The 17,314-nt window shown below is 39.3% G+C and overlaps 1 protein-coding gene across 3 annotated transcripts in view; it reads right to left on the bottom strand.

The window, feature by feature from the left end:
• Nucleotides 1-17,314, bottom strand: part of AUH (AU RNA binding methylglutaconyl-CoA hydratase) — a 150,290-nt gene that overhangs the window by 11,312 nt on the left and 121,664 nt on the right. The window lies entirely within an intron of this gene.

The raw sequence follows: 17,314 nt of genomic DNA, 5'->3' as shown, positions 1-17,314 counted from the left end.
AGAATCTTGTATTATTATGAAGTGATTCCATCACTGGGCTGTTACTTGCAACAGAGCTGGTGTGCTCTGGAATCCAATCCATAGTCATTACCATGTGAGCAATTGTAAGGTGCACAGCAATGGGCAGCCAAGACCATGCTTGAGCCCATTCACCATGGGAATGAAAGACAGGTCCCTCAAGCTTGGTGCTTTTCTTTCAGTTTATCTTACCGAAACTTAACAAATTCTGAGAAATTCAACTCATGTGCTTTTAAAGAATCATTTACAGTAAATGACATGTAAATTAATTTTAATTTAATAAAAATAAAAACATATAATTGCTCATGACAATAGGCTTTGTGCTGCTAGTTATTTTTCAGTGCAAGTCCTATTACCCTCTGACATTGAGGCTGGGATCTCATCCAACAGAAAGCTGGAAAAAAGCAGGTAATATTCTTAATGGCAAGCCTCACTGTGAAAACAGCTGCAATATTAAGATTTGTCTAAACCTTATCCTTGAAATGGCTGCTGGGCTGCCCAGACCACTGGTGGCAAGACGTAGGAGAGTGGCTGGTTACCAAGTTTCACTGTGTTTTGTTTGGTCCACAAAGTTTACACTTTTTTTTCTGTATTAGTTACTAACAACAATTAAAAACTGGGTGGGTGATACTGTACAGAAGCTGATTTCTCCCTGACAGTCAACCATGGTGCCCCTACAGGATGCACTGCCCTCTGTTTGCCCAGCCTCCACACTCTCATTCATAGCTCTGCTCCAACACTCTAGATGGACAGGTTTGCTGTCCTTACACAACTGTAAAAGGAAAGCAAAATTTTTTCTTATTTGCATCTCAATCAAAAGTGGAAAAAATGAACCATAAAGACCACAAGTTCCAAGAAAGCATACTTTCCTTCACTAAGTACAATATATTCCCACATGTTTAACAAAGCATGCCTGCAATGTAACAAGCAACTGTATTAAAAACCATGACCAATACTTACAAAATATGGGTGATTAAAAAAAATAAAGAAAATCTCAGTAAACTGGAAAAGGGCTGACATTTTCAACAGGGATTTTTTTTCTTAACATAAATAAAATTAGTACTGCTTCTGTAAAACCCAGTTAATCATTAAGTGTTTACACTGCCCAAGCAGTTAGAAACTGAGCTTATATGTGTTTTACTCAATATGGCAGGAAATGTGTCTGAAAAAAATGAAGCACTGGCAAATTTAAATCAAACTGTAAACAGTGCTGTTGTTCAGTGTAGTAAAGATAGATTGGAGAACTTAAGGGACAAGCTGCATGGCACACAGGTTATTTATGGTGCTTCCAAGGGCAGCTGATTAGAACAAAGTTATAAATAATATAATCCAGATAGCTGTATTTACTCATGAAGCTGATCAGAATTTTCATGAGACTGAAGAACTTATGGATATAGTGTTCATGATAAGCACATTAGGAAATTACTCTCTTTTGTGTTCTGTAAAAAGTTTAATGCAGATTGTTTAAAATCATACATGTAGACCCTCAGTGGTCATTGTTAATGTGGCACTTTTTACTCAGCTGAAACTCAATATTCTGCAAGTCCATAAGCTTAAGCCCATTCATCATATCCTGTTGCTTCTATTTTAATCCACCAGGAAGGAGGATTTTGTAAAAATTTAACAAAGGAAGATTCATGAAACTAACACTGTGACACAGACCCACTCCCTTGAGCTGAATGGCATACAATCCCATGCTTTTCTCAATGAACTAAATGCTGGAGGACATGTCAGGGTAAAAGGATCCCAGGAAAAATCCTCCCCTAGACTCACCAACTAACACTGCATCCAAGACTTGGCCTTTCCGGTTGACATCGTAAGCCATCTACTCTTAGGTTCTTCATATAAGTGGAATCACACAGCATTTGTACATCCATGACTGGTTAATTTCACTTAGCCCAATGTCTTTAAGGTTTATCCAGGTTGTAGCATGTATAAGGCTGAATATACCATTATTTGAATATACAACATTTTGTTTATTCAACCTTTGATGAACAGTTGGGTTGCTTCCACCTTTTGGCTATTAGGAACAATGCTGCAATGGATATGTGTGTACAATTCTTTGAGACTCTAGTTTCAATTCTTTTGGGTAGATAGCCAGAAGTAAAATTTCTGGATCATAAAGTAATTCTATGTTAAGTTTTTTTTGAGGAACACCATACTGATTTCTATAGCAGCTGCACCATTGTACATTCCCATCAATAGAACCTAAGTGTTCCAATTTCTCCATATTCTCACTAACACTTGTTATCTTCTGTTTTGTTTTGTTTTTTTAAGGTATCCACCCCAATGTGTGTGAGATTAGGTATACCACTGTGGTTTTAATTTGCATTTTCATAACAACTTGTGATGTTGTTATGTGTGTATTAGCCAGCTGCATCTTCTTTGGAGAAAAATCTACTTAAGTCCTTTGCCCATTTTGTAATTTTGTTGAGTTGTATAAGTTTTTTCTATATTCTGAAACGAATCCCTTATCAACTAAATAATCAGCAAATATTTTCTCCCATTTCATGGTTTGCTTTTAGACTCTGCTGAAATTGTCTGATGCACAAAGCTTTTAATTTTGATGAAATCCAATTTGTCTATTTTTTTCCTTTGCTTTTGGTGACATATCCAAGAAACCATTGCCAGATCTAATGTCACTTAGATTTTCCACTGTTTTCTTTGAAGAGTTTTGTAGTTTTCATTCTTATATTAAGGTCTTTGACCCATTTCAAGGTAATTTTTGTATATATGTAAGGCTAGGGTCCAACTTCATTCTCTACCAGGCAGAATATAGTTTTGCCAGTACCATTTGTTGAAAGGTGCTACCTTTTTTAAAAAGTCGTTTATATTATTACAGTTATTCCTGCTTGTCCTCCCTTTCCCCACTACCACCCAATCTCACCCTCTCCCCTCCCCAAGTCAATCCCCATATTGTTGTCCATCAATATATCAACAAACAACAAGTGTTGGCAAGGATGTGGAGAAAAGGGAACTAGTGCACTGTTGGTAGGAACGCAAACTGGTGTAGCCACTGTGGAAAACAGTATGGAGTTTCCTCAAGAAGTTAAAAATGTTAACACCCTTTTGACCCAGTGATTCCACTTCTGGGAATATATCCTAAGGATTCTGAAACACACATACAAAAGAATATAGATACTCCTATGTTCATAGCAGCGATATTGACAATAGTAAAAATCTGGAAATAGCCTTACTGCCATTCAGTAAATAAATGGATAAAAGAGCTGTGAGCCCTGGCTGGTGTGGCTCAGTGGATTGAGCACCAGTCTGCAAATCAGGGGGTCGCTGGTTCGATTCCTGGTCAGGGCGCACGCCTGGTTTGCGGGCCAGGTCCCTGGTAGGGGGGCGTGAGACAGCTACACACTGACATTTCCCTCTCTTTCTCCCTCCCTTTCCCTCTGTCTAAAAATAAATAAATAAATAAATAATCGATCAACCAATCAATCAATCTTGGGGGGAAAGCTGTGGTATATTTACAATGGAATACTATGTAGCAGTAAAAAAGAAGAAATGCTTACATTTTGTGACAGCATATATGGATCTGGATAATATCATGCTAAGTGAATTAAGCCAGTTAGGGAAAGACAAATACCACACAATATCACTTATATGTGGAAAGGGGCTATCTTAAATAATTACACAAATCTATTATTTAATTCACTCATTCTTACTAAAGATTCTCCTTTAGGAAATCTGTTTGGTAAGAAATTATCTGGACCACTTCCCTATGCTGCAATCAGTTTGCAGAAATCAAAGACTGATCGTCTCTTTACATTTGTAGAGCTGAAGATAACCACCTCCTACCACCTCCAGGAATATAAAATTTGTGATCTTAAATTTTATAAAAATTATATGGTCTGTTCAATTTGCCTGTCTTAATTAGTATTGATGGTATGAGCAAAGAGCGGTAGAAATGGAATAAGCTGCACTGCAATATAACAATAAACCAAAGATGTTATGAATAGTCACCCTAAATAGAACTCTCTTTATGTCAACATTCTACTCCAGTTTGGAAGTAACTGTGTTGATGAAGAGCTATTTTCCATTATGAAATTAAATGAAACACTACCAGGGCTCAGTGCAGCACCACATCACAACCTGAGAAAGAAGTGTCCCCAAAACCTGGTGTGGAAGAAAAAGGTTTGGATTTTAAGTCCAAATGGAAACAGGCACACTAGAGAGAATTTTTTTCAGTTCATGTTTTATTAATTCTATTTATTAAATTCTAATATTAGTTCAGAGTTGGGTATCATTCTCACTGGCATATGAGTTCAGGATCACTCAAGTGCCATCTCTAGATATAGTCCTAGGAACTGACAATGTTAAACAATGGAATTAAAAATCGTTCCACTATGACAACACCCCTACCACATGCAAGATTCTAGAGCTCTATGAGAGTCTATTTAAACTCTCACTACTATCCATCCCAGCAGCCTCCACCACGGAGCCCTGACTCCTGGCCAGGCCAGCTCTGAGGTTCCAAGACTTTTTGTAACTTACTCTAAGTCACTAAGTTAGGTTGCAGATATTGGGTTCAAACCTAACTCTGCCTGATTCTTAACTAGTATGTAATAAGCAAAGAGCAAATCATTAAATGAAAGCAAGGTTTCAATTTATTTGATAAAAAAGGTATATGTGGTGTATGTAAGTAGGTACGTAATAGAAGTAGGCATATACACATATCAAATACGACCAATTAAATGTCTCTGTATGAGTCAGCCTACTTATTATTTCCAAAACGTTCTGCACTGTGTAATATGACACTGGAATAGTAATAAAAGTGCTCCAGCATTCTGGAAGCCCAGAGTACAGGGAGACAAAGAGCCAGCCACTAAGTAAAAGCAACAGAGCCACTCCCTGCCTGTGTTCCCAGGAGGCATGCAGACATCAGGAAGCCTCAGTTTCCTTGAGCTAGCTGCATTCCTCAGAGATCATGGTATCTGCAAGTAATAACGTCCGGGGCACTCCTGCTGAATCAAAGAGAAATGTGCACTTGAGCTGAGAACTTCCACAAAATTCCACAGGCTCCTGCTAAAAAACCAAGGTCCTCAACCGTTCTTAGGGGTAGTAAACTTATAGCAGCTTCCACAAAAAAACAACTATTCCTGATTCACTTTATCACCTACCAGAAAAGGGTATTCTATGGTGTTTCATGAATCTGCATGCAGATAGATCAGAGCAACAAGGAGAAATTGAGATCCAAAGCCACATTACTATGCTATGAGAAAAAGGAAGCATCTTGGCCACTGCCCCTGCCCCTTCTAATGTAGGGATCCTCAGGAGAAGCCAGCTGACCTCTAAGGCTTTCTGCTTTGGCTCTGTAAACAGTAAGACTGACTCAGTGGGTCTGAGGCAAGCCCTGAGGTTCTGCACTTCTAACGGGCTCCAACATTCACACAAAGAGACAGTGGGATTCGCTGACTCGCTGCTGTTGAATGTGAGATGGTAGGTGATTTTTAATACAGCAATAGAATGTACACCACCAAATGAGTATCTGCCACTTTAGAATAGCCAACATTATTTTGCAATTCCTCTTCTGGAACTAATTTCCAAAGGACAACACATTTCTCCATTCGTTCAAGTACTTATTGCAACTCCCTATTTAGGTTTGTGGATACAGTTGTGTTTTAAACAAAGCCCCTGCTTCCTGTTCAGAAGCCCACAATGAGCAAAAAAGTAACAATGATAGGCACTAGGAAAGTAGAGAGTATCAGAGAGCAGGGTGGGCAGTTTACACAGGACTGATCTGTGGAAGGGATCTGAGGGGACCTGAAGTTGGAACCAGAGAAACACAGAGAGAGGCATGAGTGACCGAACAGTAGCCTGAGAGGAGCAGGGCAAGAACCCGTGGGAATCTGGGCCCGGAAGGACCGGAGTTTACTGTGAGGGTGACAGGAAGCCACTGAGCATTCAAGAGCATATCCTGCAAGGTGTTGTGAGAATCTCATCCTCTAGTGCAGATCTGGGTTTGAGGACAAGCCATGGTCACAGTGAGCCAAAAGGAGGAAGGTAAGCAAAATGTTCATGCTCTTTGTGGCAGGGCACCAACTGGTTCAGAGAGAAATTGCAAAAGAAGTCCCAAAAGCTCTCAATGCCTGTCACCTGCTGTTCCACCTCCACCGCCTCCATTAAAATCCTGGTTTTTCTTTTGGGGAATCCCTACTTGTATGCAGCCTGGGACAACAGAAGATCCCATCAGTGGAGGCCAAGGGGCCAGATCTTCCTCTCTGCCCTGGCACAGCCGGGCAGGCATCACTGGGAGGGAGTCCTGACTGCGTGACCTTGTAACACGAAGACTTTCTGAGCTTACAGGCAATGCACGAGCAGTGATGTGCAGACCTGCTGATTCTTGTACTGTGACCCTAACCATGGGTGGACTGTCTAGTTCTAGTTTGTGCTCTAAGCACTGTTCTACAGCCATCTATTGATTCTGGGAACCTTACAATATATTTTCTGTTCACTTAGGGTGGCCAGAGTCAGTATCTGTTACATGCTTTCCAACATCATGAACAACACAATAACTAGTTTTGTTTTTCTCTCTTTCAAAAATAGATGAAACTCAATGGGAATTTGTTCTATATTTTGCAAATAAAATCCATTTGTTCAGTCACTAATTTATTGGTTGAGTGTCATAATGTGTGCCAGGCACTGTCTCAGGTGCTGAACAAAGACTGGTGAAACAAAAAAACCATCTCTATCTTACGAAGCTTATCATCTTAAAGGCAGAGAGGGAAGAAAGGGAGCAATAAACAAGCACTTAGGAAAGAATTGAGGTTGTAATGAGTGTTATGGAGAGAATTTATGGCAGGAAAAACATTCTGAGGCAATCACTAGATGGCTAATTTAGATTGGGTAGGTGGAGAGGATCTGTCAAATAAATGTGAGGCCCATGTCTGAATGCTGGCAAGGCAGTCACATGAAGAAGACCAGGTAGAACATGGAATGATGAGATCAGCCATGCAAAGGCCCTAAGAGGAAGGCAAGCTCATCATGTTCAAGTATGAGAAAAAGAGGCCACTGAAGCCACCAGGAAAAGAATGTGAGGTTGGACAGGCAGGGTTTAGGTCACACAGATGCAGTATCAGGTTTATAGCTTACTCTATGATACAACACTAGAGGGTTCTGAGCAGAAAGTGACATAATTCGATTTGCATTCTAACCTAAGAGATTAGATTACAGGAGCAAGATAAAAGCAAGGTGCCCAGTAGGAGGCTACTATTCCTGTCCAAGTGTGGTATGATGGCAGGTGGAACTGAACTAAGGCAGTGAAGGAAGGGGTAAAGGTTGAGATTTGGGGCCAGTACTGTCCAAAATTCCTAGTGAAATGGATGTAAAAACGAGAAAATGATTTATTGCCTAGATTTCTGGCTTAAGTGCATAAATAGAAGGTGTACTGTTCACTGACACTGCAAAGACAGGTGATAGGGTGTACTGTCATGTGAAGTACGTTTTTTACTTATATAAGTGGGCATGTGACTGGATATCCAATCTGTTTATTAATGATCACTATTATATAGACGGCATTCAAAGCCAGGAGCCTAGATAAAATCAGCTAGGGAGACTGTTTACGGATAAAGGAGCAGAGAAGGATCAGCAAGAGCCTGAGAAGTGACCACTGAAGTGGACCCAGAGGGGAAGAATGCAGAACGAAGGTGGTGCTCAGCACTAGCCAACCACTTTTGGACACCTACCCCACCACCATTCATCCAGCCTTCTTCCAATTAAGTGTGCAGGAGTCTTACAGAAAAGATTTCTTCACTGAAATAAAGCTACCTAGGAATAAACAGGCTTCCAAGATATCGTCATGTCTACATGTGACACCTGGAGCAGTAACAGTCACCTTAAGACTGTGACAGAAACCAGTAAAAGCTGAATTCTCAACCTGAACATGGCACAAGAGAAAGACATCACTAAGCTGCTGAATTTACCAATCTTGAAACTGCCTTACTCTGTGCGGTATTATAAGGTATTTTCCTATTTCTTAAGCAACCTGAAATAGGATTTCCTGTTTTTTGTACCAAAAAAGTCTGGAAGTATAGACAGACTGAGAAAAGATATTTGGACACACATTCTGAAGAGTAGAAGGCAAAAATCCTGGGGAAATATGGCAGGATTTCTGGGCAGAATTAGCCACACATTTGAGATTTGAAGTCATGAGATTGAGTCAGCATGGCTATCTATTTTCTTTTCAAGTGACTTCTAGCCATTTGGGGGTGAGCATAGAATAGGCTTGATAAACTGGCACTCTGCAGGACAAATACAAGGAGATCAGAGAAGTCAAGTAATAGCAGCAGTTGATGTTTATTAAGCAGACACTTCCTACGTGTTCATTCATTCATTTCATCCTCACAATTCCCCTGCGAGGTTCATATGAAGGTAGTTCAAGGCATTCTTAAGGAATACCTTATCACAAAGGATCATAAAACCCAAGCTGGGTAGGGAAAGGAGAGAGATGGCTGAGAGTGAAACTGTCCATGGACTTGAGGTCTGAGGAGAACTTGAAGTTTAGGATGTTGGAGTGAGGTACAAAAACTCTGGATTCAGAATCGAGATGTTATTAATGATGTTCAGCCCAGGGTATAACCATGAGGTACTGGGCTAAGATGGGAAGCAAGAAAAGATCTCTAGAGGTATAATCACAGGTAGCTGAAATACAGTCCTGTAAGCAGTTTGAGGTAACGTACAAAAAATCCTTAACATCGTTCCTGGAACAGGTTTTCTGTGTCTTAAATCAAGTTGAATAGAAAATCCTACGATATTGGGGAATCTATCATTCTAAATGGAAAAATTAGTATTTTTCTTGGCCAATCCAAAAGCTCTACCAACTTCTTCAAATACAATATAACAGTCTGACATGATTTCTGCATAATATTTAGCATTTTAAACACCAATTTACCTAATTCTTCAACACTTAATGAATTCACTAGGGAGTATGTTTATGTGGAAAAAACAAATTTATCAAATATGAATTATGTTTCCTTCTGTGTGGTATTAAACATATAATGAAAAGAAAGAATTTTCTAACTGTTCACTGATCAAATGAAAAGTCTGGTGGTGGGGAGAGCAGCAAGAATCCTGGAGAAGGTGGAGGTTACCAACAGCCTGATGGTTGGTGAAAGAGTGAGCAGAACTGCAAACACCCAAGGTTCACTCACATCAAATCTAATCCTCTTCTTGACAGTGAAATTCTGAAAGTAGATTGCTTTGAACCATTGTCTAAAGCCGCATACAAAATAACAAAATGGAAACACTCAAAATGGGTGTTCTGTCTTGTTTCTTTTGCTTGTGATCTATCAATAATACAAAAATAAGTGTTATTTAGTTTTTAAATGCTTGATTGTTTTCCTTTACTTACTAAGCATCATCCAAAGGTGACCAATATGTTTTTTAATCACTGAGAACCATAAAAAACTGAACAGATTTTAACACAGTCGATGCATTAGAATCCACTGCAATTATTATCTACATTAACTCTCAGATTACCCCATTGTTGGACAGTAAAAACTTCCTTAGATTGGCTTTAGAACCCTTTCACAATGACCTTAACAGTCTTTGATAACTCTTGTTATCTAGTACCACAAAATGTTTGAGTTCATGGTGTACACTTCCTCCCCAGACCCTGACTCAGACACTTCCCCAGCACCCCTATTCCTTTCAGTGGAGCTACATTTTAAAGTTTAAAGCTGCCCATATCATGATCAAGTTTGCTTATAATAGTCATGTGTTCGTATGCATGTTCTGCATATTCTTTCCAACAGGTGATAAGCATCAAGAATAAGCAGTAACAAACAAGCATGGAGATGGTTCTTTGGCAGTGAGATCTTCACTTTGTGATACTAGCAGATCTGCAACTCTTTCACTGTCCACTTTATTAAATCCTGCCTCTTCAACACCACCAATAATTTGTTTTGATTTAACCACTTCCTTGAAATTTAACAGTCAACCACAATATTCTGAGGCCACTTTTCTCAAAGCTACATAAAGGTCACAAAAAGCCACCCTATAATGTCAGAACCCAAGTTCCTTCTATGTTCCTCCCTTTCTATCCTCAGCCTGTATCTCTATTCTCCAGGTTATTTCATGGTCTAAAAAGGCTGCTGAAGCCTTACCATCACATTTGCAAACCAGACGGCAGGAAAAAAGGGGAAAGGCAAGAGGGCGCTTATGTTCAGAACCATTGATTAAATAAATCTTAGCCAACAACTTCTGCATCCACCTCATCACTTAGAACTTGCTGGCATGTAGTTATGGGAGGAGGTTTCTCTCCTTTCACTCACCTTCCTGAGCGTTTCAACATAGCATGGGGAACAAAACTGGGACTACATTACTAAGGGAAAATGAAAATAGCTAAAATATTTTGATTACATAAAAAAATGTTTTCATGGTTATGTATTATTTGGATAAAATGAAAATGTATTTGATATGTCATATTTCTGTTCAATTTTTTTTACACCAATCTATTATTTTAAGAAGGCGTCAAGAATTTTTTTTTTAATTTTATTTTTAAATCAAGTTTATTCTATTACAGTTGTCTCAATTTTTCCCCCTTTGCCCTCCTCCACCCATCTCACCCCATCCCCCTATCCCACAGTCAATTCGACTCAGCTGTCCGTGTCCATGGGTCATTCACACATGTTCTTTGTCTAGTCCCTTCCCCTGCTTTCCACCACTGTCCTCTTTCCCTATCCCATCTGGTCACTTTCAGTCTGCTCCATGTTTCCATGCCTGTGGTTTATTTTGTTCATTAGTTTATTTTGTTAAATAGATTCCACTTATAGGTGAGATCATATGGTCTTTGTCTTTCACTGACTGGCTTATTTAACTTAACATAATATTCTTCAGTTCCATCCATTTCACAAAAGGTATGAGTTCTTTCTCTCTCTCTCTCTCTCTCTCTCTCTCTCTAAATCCAGATTGATTTTATTTTTTTAAATGTCAAGATCTGTGATATTAAAAAATTTAAATCCATTATAAAGTCTCAGCAATCATGACACCTAAACAGAAATAATCAAGTAGATCAATGAAATAAAATGAGCATTATAGAAACGTATATATCTATCTAACAATGGAATATCTGATGCAATTGATATTTCAAATCAATGGGGAAAATAAGGCTTATTCAACAAATAAGGTGCATGGACCACTATTACTTGATATAAAACAAATATAGAGCTCTATTTCACACATTATACAGAAAATATTCAGGTGAGTTAAAAATCAATATGTAAAATCTGAGGAGTTTTAGGAGAAAATACAAAGTAATATTTTTCATGACCTGAAGTAAAATATTCAAACCCAGAAGCTATAAAGTAAAATAGTGACAATATGACTACATTAAACATTTCAGACTACAGAGCAATTATTAATGTAAAAAAAGTTAAACGAGAGGTAATAGAATAGGAAAATATTTACAACATATCTATAAAACGGTTAATAGTTTTCTGTTCTTTTATTTTTAGGGAAAAAATTCTACAAACATTTAATCAAAAAATGGATAATGAACACAAAAATGTCATTTAAAGCTTTTTTAAAAAAATAATAGGCAAGAGATATACAAAAACAGGTTTAGTTTCAACAAATAATGAAGTAATGATTAAAATAATACATCATTGTCACAATCAGATTAATAAGGATTAAAAATATTGGTAATATCAAGTATTGGTGATGGTGAAAGGAACTGGGTATTCAGAGACTCTTATTTCTTCATCTTCTTAAAGCAGCCCCTTTAGCATATTTTGCAATGCTTGTTTGTTGGAGGAGCCTTTTAGCCTTCTTTTGTCTGAGAAACTCCTTATTTTGCCTTCTATTGAAATTGAGAGCCTCACTGGGTAGAGCAGTCTTGGTTGCAGGCCTTTGCCTTTCATGACTTGAAATATTTCTTGTAGTGTTTCTGTTGAGAAGTCATATGCTAGCCGTATTGGGGCTCCCTTATATACTACCTCTTTCTCCCTTGATGCCTTTAGGATTCTCTGTTTGTCTTTGATATTTGCCATTTTAATGATGATGTGTCTTGGAGTGGGCCTCATTGGGTTTCTCTAGAATGGGACCCTCTGTGCTTCCTGGACTTGTGTGACTTTTTCTCTCCTCCAACTAGGGAAGTGTTCCATCATGACTTTTTCAAGCAGGTTCTCTATCCTTTCCTCATCCTCTTCTCCTTCTGGTATCCCTATTACACGAATATTATTACGTTTCAGGTTGTCCTGCATTCCCTTAATGCCTCTTCACCCTTTGTGAGTCTTTTTTTCATTTTCTTGCTCTTTCTGGGAGCTTTTCTCCTACCTTGTCCTCCAGCTCACCAATCGATCATCTGCTTTATCTAGCCTGCTTTTGATTCCTTCTACTGTGTTCTTCAATTCAGAAATTGTATTGTTCATTTCCTCTTGTCTCTTATTGATAGTTTCTATGTCCTTTTTCATGCTGATATAGTTTGCAGTAAGTTCCTCAGTTTCCCTATAGTTTTGTGGTAATTCTTTCTGAGATCACTAAGCTCAGTGAGCTTCCTTAGAAACATTGTTTTGAACTCAATACCTGATAGTTTACTTGCCTCTATTTCATTTAGTTCTCTTTCTGGGGATTCTTCCTTTCCTTTTGACTGAGGGGTGTTTCTTTGTCTTCTCATTATTTGTGAGACTATTTTTCTTTTTTTGGCTTGTGCTTCTTAAATTGGTCTTGATTTCCTGACTTTGTGGTGTAAACTTTTGTGGTAGGAGACCACTGTTTTTTATCTTTCTGGATCTGCCTCTGACGATGTCAGCTGTTGACCCTGTCTTACCTTAGGGAGTCTGTTCGAGACTTCCAGGAATCTACTGTCTGTGCCTGTGTCCTTCAGTTGTTAATCTAGTCACTCTGCACTCAGCAAGCCAGCTTAGAGACACCACAGGGCAGGGCAGAGGCCTCCTGGGGGCAGGGTCATTGGGTCCTCACACACTGCTGCTGCTCAGAGGAGTGGTCTGCCAAAGCCAGACGGTTGCTGCCATACAGGGGAAGAGTCAGCACCAGGATCCCACTGGTTACTTTCCCTTTTCTCTCCCCAAAGCCTCTGTCTCTAGTCTCTCCTCCAGTGTCTCTGGACAATTGTGTCCCCTTTAGCCAGGGATCTACTATCTATGGTTGCCACTCTGTACTAAGCCATCAGGTTTTAGCACTAACAGACCTAGGCAGAGCCCCCTGGGGGCAGAGCTACTGGGTCCTCTCACACTGCTGTCGCTCAGGGGAATGGTCTACCTGAGAGACATATCTGCTGCCATATGGAGGAAGAGTCAGAACCGGGATCCAGCTGGCTACTCTCTCAGTTCTTTCCCCAAAGCCTCCTTCCTCAGTCTCTCCTCAGGCACCTCGAGCCCACTCTGCCCCTGCCTTTGCTGAAGACCAGGGTAAGTGGCTGTAAACAAAAATGTATGCGTTGGCCCGTTAAACAGCTCTTTGCATCTCCAGCTGCCCATCTCTGGCAGAGAGCAACCCTGTCGCTTTTCACAGCTGGCTGTTATCTGTGTACTTTTTGAGCTCTGGTGCTGTAAGCTGGAAATCCCCACTTATGGTTTAGACCCCACTCTTCTCAAGGGGATCCAAATATCCTTCTGGTGCTGCTGCTCATGGACACCCTGCCCACCTTCTTGAGTCTCTACCACACTCCTTACCAGTTAGGTTGTGCTAAAGCTGACTCTTCTGTCTGCCCAAGGTTATAAGGCTCCTTCCTCTCTTGCTATTGTTCAGTTGTTCGTTCCAGATGATTTTTCCACAATTTAGTTGTAATTCCAGATTGGTCCTGGGAGGAGATCAGTGTGACTTCCACTCACTCCTCTGCCTTCTTGATTCTTACCAAGAAGACATCAATTTTTTCCCCCCTAGATAATGGTGTCTAGGGATTATACCACTTACAACAAATTTAAAGTAGCAACCTCTATACCAATGGTGGCTTAAACACAACAACCTTGTTTTTGCTCCTCTGTATTCCCCGCTGCCCTATGGGGACACAGGCCTCCTACACCACAAGGAGGTGCCAGCTGCTCCCTGGCACTGATGCCCTTCTCCTTCCAGACCAAAGTTGTACAAGTCCTGAAAGTCCAAAATAAACCAAACACAGATGCTATTTTCTTTTTGTTATATTTATATGTATTTAAATGATTTAAAACAAGCTTTGACATTTCACAATCAATTATAATGTAATATAAACAACTGAACGCAACTTACAGTTTTGGATTATTCATTATGTTTTCATAATATTAAAAGGGAGGTGTCACGTATTCTTGTTTTTATTTTGAGGGGTTTCCTTTTTAGCCTTTATCTTTTCCTTTTTCCTATGACTTCATGAAGAAAGAAGCCATACTAACTAAGGGGGCGCTTACAATAAAGACTTTAGGTTGAAAGTTATGTAGATTCTGCATTAAGGGCATCTGTTGATAGAAGTTATCAATGACTTCTACAAGTAAATATCACCTTCGAATTACTTCTAAATTCCCTCTCACACACAGGAAGCCCCACTTAAGTTTATTTTTTCATAGAATTGTGGAGGAAACATTGCAGTAAAATGTTAGCTTTGGATTACAATGCCCCCTGCAACTGACTGCTGTGGAAGTCTATCAGAAGGCTTTAGGCAAGTGCTTTCTTGACGGATCTGGGCTAGATATTTACAAACTGAATTCCTCTTACAATGACACATCAGGTTCAAAGAGGAGTGCTCTATGTGAACAAACATGGTATGTTTACTAGGTCTCATAATATATGTCACAATCACACAAAAAGTATAAAAATATTTATCCTTCTATCTGTGGCCAATATTTAAAAGTGTTGTAATACTTTCTATTCCCTGAGGCTTTGTAGCATGTTGTAAAGCAATGAGTAAACACACACACACACACACACACACACACACACACACACACACACACACACAGAGAGAAAGAAAGAAAGAAAGAGGAAAATAAACAGGAATAAGTGAGGAGAGGAGAAAAACCTACCTGCCTAACCCCAGCAGAACCTACCTGAAACACATCAGCTTAACCTTTATGTGGCTTATGCTAAAAGAGCATCTGGCAAAAGCTTAAAGTTTTAAAATTAGGGCAAGAAGAAAAAGATTATACATAAAAAAATTTTTCCAGATTAAATTAGTCTGACAGGCAAAAAATGACAACCTTTGTGTTTGTGATATAGCTTTCATGACTGTTTTTTATAGAAAGCTTTCTTGACTGTTATCCCATGCACTGACAGAGAAACAGATATAACAAAGTTTTATTTATTAAAAATCATTTAAAAATTATTTTAAAATGTTTATATGCACTTTTCACAACAAATACTTGCTGAAGGATTGTCAGGTATTTTTTTAACTTCTGAAAAATATATTGTAATATTCTACATGAAACATAAAATGCAACTCTTTAAAGACTGCTGTGGTGTACATCTGTCTACCTGGGGCCACCCAGCACCCACCATCAGCAAGCACTACATGCTCCCGTGCCATGTGTCCTAGTGACTACAAGGGGTCACTGGAGGATTCTCCTACCAGAACCTCTCTCCTATCCCAGGACAGGCAAGACAATGACTTTAACCAGAAAGTTCTCTCTTGTAACTTGCATCTTGAATGGAGCAATGGAAGAATGAAGGAAATGGTCGGGTTTATCCATTCAAGTGAAGATTTCCAAGCAAGGCTGTCCTAAGTTGTGTGGCCAGATAAAACTTTGTGATGGTGGAAACGGTCTCTGTCTGCGCTGTCCAATGTGGGAGTCACTAGCCATATGTGGCTACTTGAAATGTGACTAGTGTGGCTGAAGTTTTAATTTTAGTTTGTTTTAATCAGTTTAAACTTAAACAGCACATGCGGTCAGCAGCCATGACACTAGATGGTCTAGGTCCAGAGTTTCCTGCTCCTACTGCCTACCATGAGATCCTTTTTCGGTCATGATGTTTGTTTCTGTTGCAAAACCTAAAAAACCTTGTTAAAATCTATATAGTTCATTTCAAAACATACAGCATTTTTGTTAGTGAGGGAACTGAGGTGCATGGTCTGTACACCTTTTCCATAGCTCACCTGTCTGGCAGGAGCAGGAAGCAGGCTGTACATACCCAGTAGCAGACTGTGTTCTACAGCCTGCGTAGCCTCTGTCAGGCCAAAATGAGAAGAAAGGAGGCATCCAGAAACCAAGAGAGTAATGCTTCTTACAACACCGTTGCACCACACGCAAGAAAAATGGGTACTGCTAACTGGATCAAAACAGAAACCTTTCTCACAGCACTCAAGGTATTCCTATCCCAGGATGGCTTGAAGTTAAGCACAGTTAATTGCTCAGAGGAAATAAAACTAACAGAAGTGACTCAATTGACTCTTCTATATTCTGATTTCTATCTAGTTGTATATCTTTACAAATTCCTATTGATGCCTTTTGAGATTATTTATAAGTACATGTATGTCATTATGCTACCAAACGAATATAAGTACATATATATATATATTCCTGATAGCCTTAAAGAAAATTCTTGATTAATTTTGTTTAATACAGTGGTATTTATAATATTTCATATTCACTTCACTGGATAAATCATATAAATACTGAAATGAGCTGGCAAATTTAACAGCTTGATATCTACAGATACAAAGGAATTCCATCCCTTTATAAGTTCTATTTACCATTTTTACTCTTAAAAACTCCTGAACACTGAAAACAGTTATGCAATAATCTCTAACCCAAATGGATGGCGAATACGGTAACACACTAATCATGCAGTCTGTGCTTTAGGAAAAAACTGTTTTACCATCTCTAATGATTAAATAAGAAATGTTTTAGTTATTTAATATGCATTGCAGGTAACCCCAAAACTCAGAGGCTTAAAACAACAAACATTTATTCTTTCAGTTTTTGTAGGTCAGGAACCTAGGGATGACTTGGCTAGATCTTCTGGCTCCAGGTCCCTCATGAGGCTGCAGTCCTCTGCCTCTAGCTTGTTCACTCACTAGTTGGCAGATGTTCTTGGTCCCTCCCAACTTCAGCCACTCCACAGAAATACTTCTAGACATGGCAGGTTACTCCCCTCCAAGGTGAGCAATTCAAGAGAGAGTATGCACCAAAACCACAGGCTTCTAACAGTCTACCTGAAAAGTGATTTCCTATCTCTCTGCCACATTCCATCAGAAGTGAGTCAACAAGGCCAGCCTTCAAGAAGGGAGGGATCGCACGTGGGTGTGAACATTCAGAGGTTGCCTACTACAAGGCCTACAGCTGATTAAATAACACGCACTGTCAAGGTCATCTTCCCTTCTGCTCATCTGTCCTTTAACAAAAGTTTCTTCCCCTACTCCCAA

The sequence above is a fragment of the Pteronotus mesoamericanus genome, unplaced genomic scaffold (genome assembly GCF_021234165.1).
Source record: "Pteronotus mesoamericanus isolate MK-2021 breed Mesoamerican mustached bat unplaced genomic scaffold, CSHL_Meso_final scaffold_125, whole genome shotgun sequence".
Lineage (NCBI taxonomy): Eukaryota > Metazoa > Chordata > Mammalia > Chiroptera > Mormoopidae > Pteronotus > Pteronotus mesoamericanus.
This window is presented reverse-complemented; position numbering and strand designations above follow the sequence as displayed.